Source organism: Giraffa tippelskirchi, chromosome 1, assembly GCF_054371585.1.
Source record: "Giraffa tippelskirchi isolate mGirTip1 chromosome 1, T2T-mGirTip1v1.2.pri, whole genome shotgun sequence".
Classification (NCBI taxonomy): domain Eukaryota; kingdom Metazoa; phylum Chordata; class Mammalia; order Artiodactyla; family Giraffidae; genus Giraffa; species Giraffa tippelskirchi.
Window position 1 is genome coordinate 33,609,285 of NC_137275.1, and position 17,652 is coordinate 33,626,936.

The following is a 17,652-nucleotide window of genomic DNA, read 5'->3' on the forward strand; positions in this document are numbered from 1 at the left end:
TAAGATGAATTCTGAGTGCTGGGGAAAGGATTCTGTTAGGATATTTCTTAAATAAAGAACAGGAGTATCAAAATTTTATTTTCCATTTTATGGATTGAGAAGTAGCGTGATGTGATTTCCCTCAAATTTCCCAGTATTCCCTCACACTTCCCTCTATGGCACTAACTCTAGTTTTGCACCTCACAATCAGGAGCAACATATTCACTGGCTCCTGTGAAAGATTTTCCCATGTTTACCTAGTCCCAGTATTTTCCAATGCTAAAAGCTTCTGTTTTTAGAACCAGACTGACCCATATTATTTATTTATTTAAAATTCTCTTTAGAAGGTTTTGTGTGTCGTCTGTTTTTGCTCTTTTGGTTCAAGCATGATTTAATATGTCAACACTGGTTTGCTTAACTGGCTTTGATTGTCTTCCATACTTTACTCAGAATGAGGCAGTCTCCTTTCAAGCATGTTGCTGCCCAGATAAATGAAATGTCACAACAGTGAGGTCTCCTTGTTTTATGACAGCAGTAGCTTTTTCTTAGACACAGGCAGTGGCTGGAGAGAGGGGGTGGTGAGGGCATTTACACAGTAATAATAGAACCGACTTAAGTCAGCCTTCCCTCTTCAGACCCAAACAGACAAGCAGCAACAGATAATGCTCTTAAACTTGGGGGAACTTCACTATTAATGCAGGTGAAAATGAAGTTAAACCCAAAACAGAAACTTTTCCCCCACTATGGATAAGAGGAAAAAAATCTGTTAGTAGTTGCCTCAGAATAATACTCAAGGATAGCGCCTTATTTTTATGGTTTGATTTCTTCCATGCTTTATTGCCAGGCCCTGAGATGTTATTGCTCTCAGTACATAAAGTTAGAAACTAATCCACAGGAAAAAAACATGTTTCCACTGTCTCCCACAATAAAGGTATTGTTTATGATTTTGAAACCTGGATTAGATTTTAAAGATTGGAGGCTCACGAAGCTTAGTACTTGGCACAGAGCAAATCCTCAGTACATGCTAGTTAGCTCTAAAAGTTGAAAGTGATTTCAATGAAAAATAACCCTAGGCAAAGTGCTGGAGTTTTGCTTGTTTATTTGTGCTTTTTGAACTAACATTTGCTTGTGTTGCTTTCATCACCCTGGGATATCGGGCTATCCTTCTAGGAGACTTGTAACCCTGGCAGTTGGGAGCACTCTGTCCAGTCTGCATTGGGGCAGCTTCTCAGGTTATGGCTTGTGAAGACTAAAGAGATTTCTGAGTGTGAGTGTGTATGAGTGTAAATGTGAACTTTTAAATTTCAATTTAGAGAGAAATAAGCTGGGCCAACTAAGCCTGTGGCAAGGAATTAAATGTATGTTACAGGAATGGAGGAGGGCACAGTTAACCACTCCAGTATTCTTGCCTCAAGAATCTTATGGACAGAGGAGCCTGGCAGGTTACAATCCATAGGGTTGCAAAGAGTTGGACACGACTGAAGCGACTTAGCATGCACGCACAGGAACGGAGAGTACATTAATAATAAACTTTGATTAAGGACTGAAAGAAGAAGAAATTAATCATTCAGGAGACAGAGTTAGGCAAAAAAAAAAAATTGAATTTTATAAAAATCTGATGAAGGTGAAAGCCTTAATCAAGGACAACCTGCATCATCAAGGGGGAGACTGGCCAGAACAGTCCCATGATCAGATCTCAGAAGAAAAATTATTTTTGTCTGAAGTCAGAAGATAATGGAATGAAAACTGGGGAGAGAAAAAAAAAAAAACACCTTGTTCCTAGAAAATACAAAAGTTGGCCAAAGTGAATATTTTAACTTTCAAGTCTGTGCGAAAAGCAATAATATACTAGAAATAATAGAGATTCCAAGAAATAAGGCCAATAAATGACAAGTGACAACAACTGACAATAAATGACAATTCTGAATGCCGGAATTGTCAGAGTATCTTAAATGGGGTGGTAAGGAAGAAGGGTTGACACATGTGCAGAGACCTGCTGTGTGCCAGTACCGTTAAATGTTTTATTCACATTCTCTCTTTTAAGCTTGACAGCATCTTGTGAGCCATAGTTTCTGGGGCAACCGAAGCACAGAGAGGTTAGTTTTAACTAAAACTGAAAAGTGGCTAACTGGCATTTTAATCTAGGTGTGTTTGTTTCAAGTCTGTGTTTTCCCACTATCTTTTATGTTCTCCATTAAAATGCTTTTGAACTGCACTTAATTTTGTCACCCTAACTCGAATCCCTTGGGGCTAATCTCACATCTATGTGAGCAGCCCTGCACTATACATTAGAGGTAGAGGCACCCTGGAGAGACCTAGTAGCCACCAGAGTCCCCTGGAGGAGATTCTTGCCCCCATATTCACACCTCAAACAGACAACACAGAAAGGCATTTTCAGGGAGAAGGATTTGTAGCAACGGAGAATAGAACAAATAAAGCAAAGCAAGACTGAGTGAGAAAAGTGAGAGGAACTTGTAAGATCATGAAGCTCTGACCTTGGAGAGTAGAGGCGCTATAATCAGGAGCCAAACTAGACTTGATTACGTATTTTCTATATGAATATTGATGAGATGGTTAGATAGCATCACCGACTCAGAGGACATGCATTTGCGCAAACTCCGGGAGATATACTGGAGGACAGAGGAACCTGGAGTGCTGCACCTCGTGGGGTGGCAAAGAATCTGACATGACTGAGTGACTAAACAACAACAACATGTGAATATTCAAACAGGTAGAAGAAAAAAACTTTTTGGAATAAGCCTAATTTATATGCTGAGAGAGAGTGAGAGATTGGATTATAGGTTGAAAACTGTAGATGCATTTTTGACTGTTGCTTCTTGCATACTTGTGCTTGTGAATTACTTTGCCTTTTGTCTACTTCATAAGTAGTATAGAAAACTTTTTTCTCTTGAATGTTTTAGCCTTTGGAGTAAAGGGCTTCCCTGCTGGTTCAGATAGTCAAAGAATCTGTCAGCAATGCAAGAGACCTGGGTTTGATCCCTGGGTTAGGAAGATCTCCTGGAGAAGGGAATGGCAACCCACTCCAGTATTCTTACCTGGAGAACTCCATAGACATAGAAGCCCGGTGGGCTGCAGTCCATGGGGTCACAAAAGAGTGGAATGACTAATACTCTTTTGGAGTAAAGGGTCATTTTATTCAAGTTTTGTTTGTTTTGCTGCTTTTATTTCATCTGGGGATGGGGTAGGGAAGGAAAAACAATGAAGCTGTACTGTATAATGTGAGTGTGGAGATTTTGTAAGGATTCAGGCTTGGGGAAAACCTCTGCACCTCATGGACCTGTGTGACCTTTGAACTTCCACATCCACAGATAAGAAACTGAATGATTCTCTGCCTCCCCACCACTTCTGATATTACAGTTTTCAGGTAAAAGGATTCTTACTGAACACTTCCATGTTGAAGTATATTCATGTCTTTCTTGATTGTTGGAAATTGAAATGAAATGAAATACAGAACAAATACAATATAAAAATTTAAAAATGACCAAACATATCTTCATAAACAAAATAGTACAATTAAAATAATTATTACTTCTCTGATGACCTATCTAAATTAAACAGTGAGCCTGATAATAAAGGCAAAATATCCTTATGTTCTAATGGGTGAAACAGAAATGTCCTGGGAAAAAATAGCATCTACTCATGCATTTTTGGACCCCACTAAACGCCAAGTATATAGAAGCAATATAACTCTGATAGATAAGGACCAAACCGGAGGGGATAAATATTCCTTTTCTCTGTTTTTGTCCAATTGGTTTCTAGTTTATAACATAGTTTTTAAATGCTTCTTAGAGCTTGTTGATTTATAAATGCTAGGTATATCAAACATTTTATATTTTCTGTATAGAAAGGTCAGATACACAACTAAATATAACTACAATCTCCAATAATCCTCACATATCCCCAGTCTTTCCAGAGAGGTCTTTCTTTGGTCCTGGAGACCAAAAGATTTGTCTTTGTATTTGTATTCTTCCATTTCAGCTTCTCTGCTACTAAAGTGAATAAATATATCCTGTTTAAACTCAGGATTACTGACTACATTAGCTCTGACCGTTAATTAAAACACACTTGGAACATATTTTTTTCTCACCGAAGTGGTATTTGACCTTGAAAAACTCTGAGGCCCAACTCTCAGACAAGATTTAAGACTAGGTTATGTTTTTTCCTCCAATTCTTAATTATATTTTTTCTAATATAAGCTGCTCTGTCGTGTATTGTTTGTTTGGTTTTACTTATGACTAGTTCTACTTACATCCTTTCTTAATTTCTTTTTTTTTCCTCCTTCTATAATAAGTTTTACTATTACAAATTTACTTCCTTCATTTAAAACTTTTACTCTTTGAGAAGCTGTTAATTCCTGAAGAGAAAGCTATTTTGGCTTTGTTATTTCTTTTGCCTTACTCTTCCAAAAAAGGATGTTTGGTTTTGTTAACTTAGAACCAAAAGACAGAGAAGGGTATTATTGTGATATGTAAAGACATAGCCTGACATAAATATTTGTTAAGTGTGTGTAGGAATTTTTCTGTACAATAAATCCATCCTTTCTGTTCCATCATTAGAGATGGTGATAATCTTGTTGATGATATTAAGATAATAATGGTAACATGCCCAGTACTTCTATAGCAAATTGTATGTGGCACAGAGTCTACTGAATACTATTTATTTATTATAATTTGTTCCACAAGCCTTATGAATCATGTATGGTTTTTAAGTTTTATGGAAAAACAAGTAGACAGAGAGAGTTTATGTAACAAGGGTAACAGTCAGTAAGTGGTGGAGTTGGATGAATGCCCAGGCCATTTGTTTCAGTCCCTGCTTTTAACTTCTATACCACACACTGGTAGTGGAGAGACCAGCACACTATAGTTTACAAGCATTAGTTTTATCGTCTCTCCAAAACTTTCTTTGATTTTTCTCATCAAGAGATAACCAGTTCAAAAGAGTAAAGAACATGTATGTAATTATTACATGATCGATAAATATGTAAATAGACTACCTAACAATATTCTCTTAGGATGTTGTTTTGATTAAAAGTATCAGGAATACTTAAACACTTTATAATTTTCTCTCAAACGGGAATAGCTCAAATGCAAAGAATTTCCATCACGAATGACATTGACATGTTGCAAACTCTGTCTAAAAATAAACATACACTTATGAACTAAGAGAGCAGCATTTTCACTTAGAAGTGTATTTATATAAAGCTAGTAGAGACTCTTTTCTACTAGATACTCAGTTTCTGCTCACATGTAGTATCTCTTGTCCACCACTCCCCCTAATTTTAAAGGTACAATAGAGAAAAGGTTCATGTGTATAGGTATGCTTTGTCACTTTGGAGCATTTTTTAGAGGGGAGTAAGGAAGCTGTGTGTTTCACCCAAAAATCTAGAAAGATCATTTTTCTATTATCAAACTTTTGCAAAAATGTTTTTTAAAATAGGGATTTAAAATGTTGTTTTAATTTTAAAATACAACTAAATAATAACTTGGATAATATGATTAAAACAAAGATTGGTATTTTTAGTTGAAGATAATTTATCTCTTCTCAGGCATCACTATGACTGTCTATCCAACAGCGATTTAATCACAAAGAATGAGGTATTATATTTTGAATAAATTCTTAGGAGTTTATTTTTGAAGAAAACCTTCCCACTATAAATTTTAGTTATACCTTGTCCATTTAATTCATTTTATTATTTTAAGGGAAAGGGGAATTTCTTCATTGCACTAGTCAAAGGATTGGATTTAAACTATAAGGATTTTGAGTCCAGTTGGCTTGGTCATATGTTGATATTTTAGCTAAATATTTTTTACCAAATTAATATGTGTTGTTAATATTCTATATAATTTACTCTGTAAGTAAACAGGGTATGTTATTTTATACTTAGCATATTTTATTTTTATGTTGTGTATCTTATACATTATATTATATATAGGACACAACTGAAGTGATTTAGCACCAGCAGCAGCAGCAGCAATCTGCATTTTGGAAAATGCATGATATTAAATTATTATTTTATTTTGTATTATTTTATGTAAAAAGTAACAGATAATCTTTTTCATTTCACAAAATAAAACTTTACATGTTCTGAAGGGTGATAACCATAAGCCATAGGGAAAAGTGCTGGACCACATTCAAATTAGCCTTATTGTTCTATAATATCTTACTGGAGTAGAGGTTAATTAGTACCATAGGCGATATGCATTATTCATCACTGCAATCAGGCTTTTATTCTGCTGGGTCTTTATCATCTGCAAATTGTTGTTCTTCTTATAACAAAACCTTGATAAACTATTGTCATATTTAATTTCACTTAACTATATTGGTGATACATACATTAGTTCATGTACTTTAAATATTCTGAAGATGTCATTCCCATTTAAATAAAATAGGAAGATTAAAGTCTAATGTCCTCTTTTGTAAGAGGACATAAACTTTGAAGACAAGGAACATAAATTATTGTTGCTTATTGTGGGTTCTTTTTTTTAACTTGTAATTCACTTTCTCTGTATCCTGTAGAGAAAGCTTTAATAATATCATGATTAGTGGGAATAATTTCTCATTAAATACTGATCTTTAAAATAAATTTTCCTCTTATATTTAGAAAATTAATTAATTTCCTTTCTCGCAGCAGAATATAAACTCCCTGAGACCAGGGACTTTGTATAAAAGTAGCACATAGAACAACGACTGACTTTTACCTTAAAACGTATTTTTAAATGACTTTAATGAAGATGTGTGTATATTTGCAATTAAAAATATGTCTGTTCACATAACAGTTTAGTAGTACTTTTCAGTTCAGTTCAGACACACTCAGTCGTGTCCAGCTCTTTGCAACCCCATGGCCTGCAGCACGCCAGGCTTCCCTGTCCATCACCAGGAAAGAACACCTTGCCTCAATTCTAGTTCCTGTATTCCCCACCTTTTATATAAAGGAGACAAGGCAGGAGGAGAGTGGAGGTAGTGGCAAAGATAGAAATGATGATCCATTATGTAAATCAAAGCTGTAGAATCAACAGAAAGTAATCTAGCACTAGTCTCAATTGTCATTTCCCTTCATTCTACACCACTGCAGATTGAATCTTCAGTAAATATAGGTAAATTGTTAAATTTCTTCATTTTTTTCAGAAATCAGATGCGTAAGATTTCCTGTATACAGCACAGCTGGGAGCCAGTTGCAAGAGATGTTGGAATGCAATTTTAACTTTTCCTCTTTCCCCAGAGACTTACACAGGTTACTTTCATAGATATCTCTGTGACCTTCACTTGTCTGGAGACCCATTATCAGAAAATTTCAACTGAAACAAGGCACTTCAGTTTATTGCTTTTTGATAATTTGTTCATAAACAAATTCTTTGTTTTTCCCCATAGGTTATGTTTAGGAAAATCTTTGAGATTGTTTTCTTTTCTTTTCCCAGTTATTTCTAATATTCAGACAATAATAATTTAGTCTTTGTCCTCCAGAGGAATAGAAAAATAAGATAAATGTTTTCTGAGTATGGAACACCTAATTTTGCTTATCTAATACATAGTTTTGCATCTAATTTAGCTTGAATGTACAATTTAAAATGGAAAGTTATGCAAGGTATAGTTAAAAATACCTATGCCCCTTCCTTAGCTTAAAAATAGAACTGTGGCATCTGGAAAATTGGTCATAAATTATTTATCTCAACAGAAAATTCTATGCACACCTATAATTTAGACCTATAATCACATTAACAATGTTTGTTTCAATCTATTAAATTATTCCTTATTTCAGAATGCATCCAGGATTTCTTTTTATATTATTTTTTTCCTAAATAAAGTTGGAAATGTTTACTGCAACTCAGGTCCTGGTTTTTGAAATATAGTCTATACTCAGATTCATATACTCACATACTCCCACCCATATACACGCTCACATAATCAGAAATGAATATTTGCCACCATTTAAGCTAAACTTTGTTACTTAGAAGACTTTATTTAATGTCTATGAATTACAAACATTGTTAAACCTGTTGAACATTTATGACTTCATCATTTAATACAAAGCCCATTTAGAAACCTTCTCAAACTGTTTTGAAATAATTACTATGCCAATAAATTAACTATTTCTAGCCTTTGTTTCATTTAAGGAAGTAAACTGCATTAAAAGCATTTTCTCACTGAAGATTTTACGTAGAATTTTAGCCCACTGCAGATAAATAAGCAAGAATATAAAATCTTCCTATGGCTAATGTGGGCTTTCCTGGTGGCTCAGTGGTAAAGCATCTGCCTGTAATGCAGGAGACCTGGGAGACTTGGGTTTGATCCCTGGATTGGGAAGATCCCCTGGAAGAGGAAATGATAACCCACTTCAGTAGTTTTGCCTGGAGAATCCCATGGACAGAGGAGCCTGGAGACTACAGTGCATGGGATTGCAAAGAGTCAGACATGACTGAAGAGACTTAGCATACATGCATGGCTAATGTACTTCAAAACTCATTACCTTTAGTCCACACAATCTATATAAACATATGGAATGAAAGTTATACATTAAGTTTCAAGTATTTTAGATCAGTGAATGAAGACAAGGACAGTTAATAGTGTTTCAGAAGCCTTGACAAAAACAGATGACTGTGAGTAAGACACTTTACTTGCTGGAGCCTCAGTAGTTCATTTTTTAAAGTGACAGATTATTTTAGTATGGTGCTTTACAAAATGGGTAACCTGGAGATATTCTTCTGGACTTTAAAGATCTTTATTAGGATGTCTATATTTTATGTTTTGATTACTACAAAAATCTTAAAAAGGTGTTTTAGCTCTTTGGGGCTTGTGTAAGGAAGAAGCAGGGAATTGGTGGTTTATAAACAGGAGACATTTATTTCTCACAGTTCTGGAGGCCAGGAAATCCAGGATGACGATGCTGGCAGGCTTGGTGTGTGATGAAAGCCCTCTTCCAGATGTAAACTGCAATTTGTCCCTGTGTCCTCATGTGGTGGAAAGGACCAGAGATTCCTCGGAAGCCTTCTTTTAAGAAGGCATTAATGCCATTAATGGGGGCTTCCCCAGTGGTGCTAGTGGTAAAGAACCTGTCTGCCAATGCAGGAGACTTAAAGAGATGTGAATTCAATCCCTGGGCTGGGAGGATCCGCTGGAGGAGGGCATGGCAACCCACTCAGTACTCTTGCCTGGAGAATCCCATGGACAGAGGAACCTGGCAGACTACAGTCCATAGGGTCGCGAAGGATTGGACATGACTGAAGCAACTTAGCATGTATGCACACTATCCCGTTAATGACGACTCTACCCTCATTATTTAAGCACCTCCCAAAGGCCTCACCTACAAATACTATCATCTTTGATTGTTAGGATTCCAACATATGAACTGGGGGAGGGGACACGAACATTCAGACTACAGCAAAAAGTTATATGAGTATGTTCTGCATCTGAGTACTGGCAAAACGTGCATGTTCTCTAGGTCTACTTATGTGCTTTTTTCCAAGTAAACTTTTATGCAGATTTAATTTACTTAAATATTAATTGGGGCTTCCCAGGTAGCGCTAGTGGTCAAGAATCTGCCTGCCAATGCAGAAGACATAAGAGACACAGGTTCAATCCCTGGTTTGGAAAGATTCCCTGGAGGTGGAAATGGCAACCCATTCCAGTATTTTTGCAAAGAGAATCCTATGGTCAGAGGAACCTGCCGGGCTGCAGCCCATGGAGTCACAAAGAGTTGGACACAACTGAGCATCTGAGCATAAATATTAGTTATTCAGAGTAAAGGTAATTTGTTGCATGAAAAAGCAAAATCCGAATGAAAGTAATTTCATTGTATCAACAGAAGTTTCATAGCATTTTAAATATAGAATAATTTTGAAAGGATTTATTCATCACTGTGTTGAACTTGAAAGTTCCCTGTGTAATGATAGAGAGTGGAGTCGAACTTAGTATTTTATTTGTAAATAGAATGTATTCTAATCTGTCTAAGCTAAATATCATAATCTGTCATATTCATAGTATGTGAATTTGAGTTTTATTGGTTCTGTATTTTTGTTTGTATTGACTGTGGAATTATTTGATGTTATATGTATATTAATAGCAAATATAAGCTAATAATTTTATTTTTAGGTTTTTATTTGTATATATAAAGTGAAAGTGTGAAAGTGTTAGGCACTTAGTTGGGTCTGACTGTTTGCTATCCCATGTCTGTAGCCCACAAAGCTCTTCTGTCCATGGTTCTTTAGGCAAGAATACTGGGGTGGGTAGCCATCCCTTCTCCAGGAGATTCTTTCTGACCCAGTGATCAAACCTGGGTCTCCTGCATTATGGGGAGATTCTTTACATTCTGAGCCACCAGGGAAGTCCATAAATAAAAAATAAAGGAATTTTTTAAAAGTTAAGTAAATGCTGAGAGATTGAATTTAAGGGAGCATTATTCAAGCTCTATAACTCTGCTAAGATAAGCTTTGTCTCTTCCTGAAAATGCAATCATTGGATTATTTTGAGGTTTACTACTTTAGCTTACATATATTTATCATCAACTATATTCTTTTTAGGATTTTTTCTCAAATATTAAATGGAGTGAATTAAATTTTTAAATGAATGAAGGAGTTTTCTAATCTTTGTTGTACAATTATTATTTGGCCTTGCTTAAGTTACTTGCCCTTTAAATGAAAATCACTGAACCATTTTTAGCACTTTGAGGCATGTGTATGTCTTCATTGTTAGACTAAATAATAATGTTTGATCCAACAGAGCTGAAGATCTTTCAGTCAGACATGGGGAAAAAAAATTGATGAGAATAGAAATTATATTCCTGATTCTAAAGTTAGGAAATATTTTGAAAATAACAGTAACACATAGCAACATATCTAAATGAAATTATACTAATTTTTCCAATATTTATATATCTCATAATATTCATATGTCTTACATTACTTAGGCTGCACTGCTACCACCCTAAAATGGCTGTGTGAAATGGTTCTATACATACATCCTTCACCCCATTATGTACAGTTCTACATGAAAATACTTTTATGTCTTCTAGTTATTCAGTCAATGTGGTAATGGTTTAGTTACTAAATCGTGTCTAACTTTTGTGACCCCGTGGACTGTAGCCTGTCAGGTTCCTCTGTCCATGGGAGTTTCCAGGTAACAATACTGTAGTGGGTTGCCATTTCCTTCTCCAGGGGATCTTCCCAACCCAGGGATCAAACCTGGGTCCTTTGCATTGCAGGTGGATTCTTTACCTACTGAGCTACTAAATACCTGGGAAGAAAAACACTGAGGACATAACTAAGGAGAGGAAACAGTAGAAATTCCACATCCTCCTGCTAAACTGACTGTTTAGTTATTTTTTAGTTAAAGAAAAAGAAATTCCCTTAAGAATTTTTCTGATGATCTTTTAAAAAAAAATTTTTGAAGGTCCATACCTGCTAGCTATAAAAGTATGTTTTATATAGCAGTTTATATCTTAGCAGTTTTATATAGCAGTTTCTATCACATTTCAAGATACCAAATAAAGTAATTGTTTCCCACATTCAGCTGTGTTTTCTAGTTTAAGGTCTAATTGAAGATCAAGTTACTATAGTGTTTGATTATATCCAAAAATATGTTCTTACTGGTGTTAATAGTAAGCTTTAGTATTTCAAACCAATATGGAATTCTTTACATAAGAAAGCTATAATTATAGGTTCTGGAATAATGCTAGAATGAGTAAAAGCCAACATTAAGGGCACCTTATGTAGTTTTTCTCTCATATTTTCTTTAGCTTGTTGCCAAATTGTTGCCTAAGTTTTAATACTAAATATAGGCCATGTATTTTTTGGTAAACTTCAAAGACCTGGTTTTCTAATGTATCTGTATTGTTCCCTTTTGTATAAAAACATTCAGAAAACATATATATTTTTCATTGCAAACAGGAAAATCTTTACCTAAATAAAACTGTAATTTACATACATTTTTTTTACAAGTGGAAGCCTTTTCAAGTTTGCACTATGTTATTAACATTTTGCACTGAACAGATGTTAACGGCTCAGATCATCCAGGGCATGTGTGGGTAAGGCAGTCAGTCATCTGAGCTGTGTGTCTGTTTCCCTCTACTTACTGGGACTGCCCAGGTGAACTGCCACTGTCCCCAGCTCCTTCCCCTGATGATGGCAGAGAGTCTGAACACTGAGTTCCTGGTTTTTCAGTCTTCTTCTCCACCAATGATGTTTGTTACTGACCCTTCCATTGGAGAGAGGGAAGAGGAGAAAACCACAGTTACCATTTTTCTGAGTGTAAAAGTTTGGAAGTAACAAGTCTACTTGTTATATGAGTTATGTATATATTACAAAAAAAAAAACAAAACAAACAACTGGAGGTTGGAGTGGAGTTATTTTAGGAAGAGCTTTGTTGGAGAAAATCGTAAATAATCCCAAAAGGGTTAAACATTTAGAATGGGTGTGGAGGTTAGATAAAAGATAGTGTTAGACATATGGATAGATCAACTAAACAGAAAATTAACAAGGAAACACAAACTTTAAATGATACAATGGACAAATTAGATTTAATTGATATTTACAGGACTTTCCACCCCAAAACAATCAATTTTACCTTTTTCTCAAGTGCACACGGAACATTCTCCAGGATAGATCACATCCTGGACCATAAGTCTAGCCTTGGTAAATTCCAAAAAATTGAAATCTCCAAAAAATTGAAATCATCCCAGCCATCTTCTCTGACCACAATGCAGTAAGATTAGACCTCAATTACAGGAAAAAAAACTATAAAAAATTCCAACATATGGAGGCTAAACAACGTGCTTCTGAATAACCAACAAATCACAGAAGAAATCAAAAAAGAAATCAAATTATGCATAGAAACGAATGAAAATGAAAACACGACAACCCAAAACCTATGGGACACTGTAAAAGCAATGCTAAGGGGAAGGTTCATAGCAATACAGGTGTACCTCAAGAAACAAGAAAAAATCAAATAAATAAACTAACTCTACGCCTAAAGCAACTAGAGAAGGAAGAAATGAAGAACCGCAGGGTCAGTAGAAGGAAAGAAATCTTAAAAATTAGGGCAGAAATAAATGCAAAAGAAACAAAAGAATGTCAGAATGGCTGCTATCCAAAAGTCTACAAGCAATAAATGCTGGAGAGGGTGTGGAGAAAAGGGAACGCTCTTACACTGTTGGTGGGAATGCAAACTAGTACAGCCACTATGGAGAACAGTGTGGAGATTCCTTAAAAAACTGGGAATAGAACTGCCATATGACCCAGCAATCCCACTGCTGGGCATATACACCGAGGAAACCAGAATTGAAAGAGACGCATGTACCCCAATGTTCATCGCAGCACTGTTTACAATAGCCAGGACATGGAAGGCAACCTAGATGTCCATCAGCAGACGAATGGATAAGGAAGCTGTGGTACATATACACAATGGAATATTACTCAGCCATTAAAAAAATACATTTGAATCGGTTCTACTGACATGGATGAAACTGGAGCCCATTATACAGAGTGAAGTAAGCCAGAAAGAAAAACAGCAATACAGTATACTAATGCATATATAAGGAATTTGAAAGATGGTAACGATAACCCTTTATGCGAGACAGAATAAGAGACACAGATGCATAGAACAATTTTATGGACTCTGAGGGAGAAGGTGAGGGTGAGACGTTCTGGGAGAATAGCATTGAAACATGTATATTATCATATGTGAAACAGAACACCATTCCATGTTCGATGCATGAGACAAGGGCTCAGGGCCAGGGCAATGGAATGACCCAGAGGGATGGGATGGGGAGGGAGGTGGGTGGGGGGTCCAGGAAGGGGAACTCATGTAAACCCATGGCTGATTCATGTCAATGTATGGCAAAAACTATTACAATATTGTAAAGTAATGAGCCCCCAACTAAAAAAATAATAATAATAATAAAATAAAAAAAAAAAAGAAAGAAACAAAAGAGACCATAGCAAAAATCAACAAAACTAAAAGCTGGTTTTTCGAGAAGATAAACAAAATTGACAAGCCATTAGCCAGACTCATCAAGAAACAAAGGGAGAAGAATGAGATCAACAAAATTAGAAATGAAAATGGAGAGATCACAACAGACTACACAGAAATACAAAGGATCATAAGAGACTACTACCAACAGCTATATGCCAATAAAATGGACAACTTGGAAGAAATGGACAAATTCTTAGAAAAGTATAACTTTCCAAAACTGAACCAGGAAGAAATAGAAGATCTTAACAGCCCCATCACAAGCACGGAAATCGAAACTGTAATCAGAAATCTTCCAGCAAACAAAAGCCCGGGACCAGACGGCTTCACAGCAGAATTCTACCAAAAATTTAGAGAAGAGCTAACACCTATCCTACTCAAACTCTTCCAGAAAATTGCAGAAGATGGTAAACTTCCAAATTCATTCTATGAGGCCACCATCACCCTAATTCCAAAACCAGACAAAGATGTCACAAAAAAAGAAAACTACAGGCCAATATCACTGATGAACATAGATGCAAAAATCCTAAATAAAATTCTAGCAAACAGAATCCAACATCATATTAAAAAGATCATACATCATGACCAAGTGGGCTTTATCCCGGGAGTGCAAGGTTTCTTTAACATCCGCAAATCAATCAATGTAATACACCACATTAACAAATTGAAAGATAAAAACCATATGGTTATCTCAATAGATGCAGAAAAAGCCTTTGACAAAATTCAACATCCATTTATGATAAAAACCCTCCAGAAAAGCAGGAATAGAAGGAACATACCTCAACATAATAAAAGCTATATATGACAAACCCACAGCAAACATTATCCTCAGTGGTGAAAAATTGAAAGCATTTCCCCTAAAGTCAGGAACTAGGCAAGGATGCCCACTTTCACCACTACTATTCAACATAGTTTTGGAAGTTTTGGCCACAGCAATCAGAGCTGAAAAAGAAATAAAAGGAATACAGATAGGAAAAGAAGAAGTAAAACTCTCACTGTTTGCAGATGACATGATCCTCTACATAGAAAACCCTAAAGATTCTACCAGAAAATTACTAGAGCTAATCAGTGAATATAGTAAAGTTGCAGGATATAAAATTAACACACAGAAATCCCTTGCATTCATATACTCCGATAATGAGAAAACAGAAAGAGAAATTAAGGAAACAGTACCATTCACCATTGCAACAAAAAGAATAAAATACTTAGGAATATATCTACCTAAAGAAACAGAAGACTTATATATAGAAAACTATAAAACACTGATGAAAGAAATCAAAGAGGACACAAACAGATGGAGAAATATACCGTGTTCATGGATTGGAAGAATTAATATAGTGAAAATGAGTATACTACCCAAAGCAATCTATAGATTCAATGCAATCCCTATCAAGCTACCAATGGTATTTTTCACAGAACTAGAACAAATCATCTCACAATTTGTATGGAAATATAAGAAACCTTGAATAGCCAAAGCAATCTTGAGGAAGAAGAATGAAACTGGAGGAATCAACCTGCCTGACTTCAAGCTCTACTACAAAGCCACAGTCATCAAGACAGTATGGTACTGGCACAAAGACAGAAATATAGATCAACGGAACCAAACAGAAAGCCCAGAGATAAACCCACGCACCTATGGACACCTTATCTTCGACAAAGGAGGCAAGAATATACAATGGAGAAAAGACAATCTCTTTAACAAGTGTTGCTGGGAAAACTGGTCAACAACTTGTAAAAGAATGAAACTAGAACACTTCCTAACACCATACACAAAAATAAACTCAAAATGGATTAAAGATCTAAACGTAAGACCAGAAACAATAAAACTCCTACAGGAAAACATAGGCAAAACACTCTCCGACAGAAATCACAACAGGATCCTCCATGACCCACCTCCCAGAATATTGGAAATAAAAGCAAAAATAAACAAATGGGACCTAATTAAAATTAAAAGCTTTTGCACAACAAAGGAAACTATAAGCAAGGTGAAAAGACAGCCTTCAGAATAGGAGAAAATAATAGCAAACGAAGCAACAGACAAACAATTAATCTCAAAAATATACAAGCAACTTCTGCAGCTGAATTCCAGAAAATTAAACGACCCAATCAAAATATGCGCCAAAGAACTAAACAGACATTTCTCCAAAGAAGACATACAGATGGCTAACAAACACATGAAAAGATGCTCAACATCACTCATTATTAGAGAAATGCAAATCAAAACCACAATGAGGTACCATTTCACACCAGTCAGAATGGCTGCTATCCAAAAGTCTACAAGCAATAAATGCTGGAGAGGGTGTGGAGAAAAGGGAACGCTCTTAACACTGTTGGTGGGAATGCAAACTAGTACAGCCACTATGGAGAACAGTGTGGAGATTCCTTAAAAAACTGGGAATAGAACTGCCATATGACCCAGCAATCCCACTGCTGGGCATATACACCGAGGAAACCAGAATTGAAAGAGACGCATGTACCCCAATGTTCATCGCAGCACTGTTTACAATAGCCAGGACATGGAAGCAACCTAGATGTCCATCAGCAGATGACTGGATAAGGAAGCTGTGGTACATATACACAATGGAATATTACTCAGCCATTAAAAAAAATACATTTGAATCAGTTCTTTTGAGATGGATGAAACTGGAGCCCATTATACAGAGTGAAGTAAGCCAGAAAGAAAAACACCAATACAGTATACTAATGCATATATATGGAATTTGAAAGATGGTAACGATAACCCTTTATGCTAGACAGAATAAGAGACACAGATGCATAGAACAGTCTTATGGACTCTGAGGGAGAAAGTGATGGTGGGATGATCTGAGAGAATAGCATTGAAACATGTATATTATCATATGTGAAACAGAACACCATTCCATGTTCGATGCATGAGACAAATGCTCAGGGCCGGGGCAATGGGATGACCCAGAGGGATGGGATGGGGAGGGAGGTGGCTGGGGGGTCCAGGAAGGGGAACACATGTAAACCCATGGCTGATTCATGTCAATGTATGGCAAAACCTATTACAATATTGTGAAGTAATTAGCCCCCAACTAAAATAAATAAATTTATTAAAAAAAAAAGATAATATTAGAGAGTTAAAAATTAGATATACATATAGGTATGTTGATATATACAGATATCTCAAGAAGTAACCCATTTTGTGTAATTAAACTTATTTATAATTAGCATGTATTTAATTGTTCAGCAAATATTGATTGGGTGTAATTAAGTACTAGATATTCCACCACAAGAGATATAAGATGAACAAAGAACAAAACGTACTTAAATTCATGGAAATTATTTCTAGTATAATTGTTAACATACCACTCCGGTGTGAGAGAAATGTGAATGGATTTTTTTACAGGTACGCTTCAGTTTTGACCCTAAAGTATGTATTTTCCCTTTGACCTTTTTTCTTTAATAAAGAAATTGTGGCTGGATTTCTACTGACACTTTAGAGTCTAGGTAGTTAGTTGTATTTCTTCATTTATAATGTAATGTTTTTGTCTAAAACAGTCTACTTTTTAAAACAATCTATTCTATTTCAAATTAAAATACAAATAATAGTATATATGCAGAATTTGCTTAAAACTTTCAAGCAAAGGAATAATAAATAAATTGGGCTTATATTATAGTAACTGAAATTAACTGACTGTGGAAAGACTTTTCCTGCTGTAGTCTCTAACA

At 35.6% G+C, this 17,652-nt stretch overlaps 1 protein-coding gene across 12 annotated transcripts in view; it reads left to right on the top strand.

The window, feature by feature from the left end:
* Positions 1 to 17,652, top strand: part of EPHA5 (EPH receptor A5) — a 394,095-nt gene that overhangs the window by 99,045 nt on the left and 277,398 nt on the right. The window lies entirely within an intron of this gene.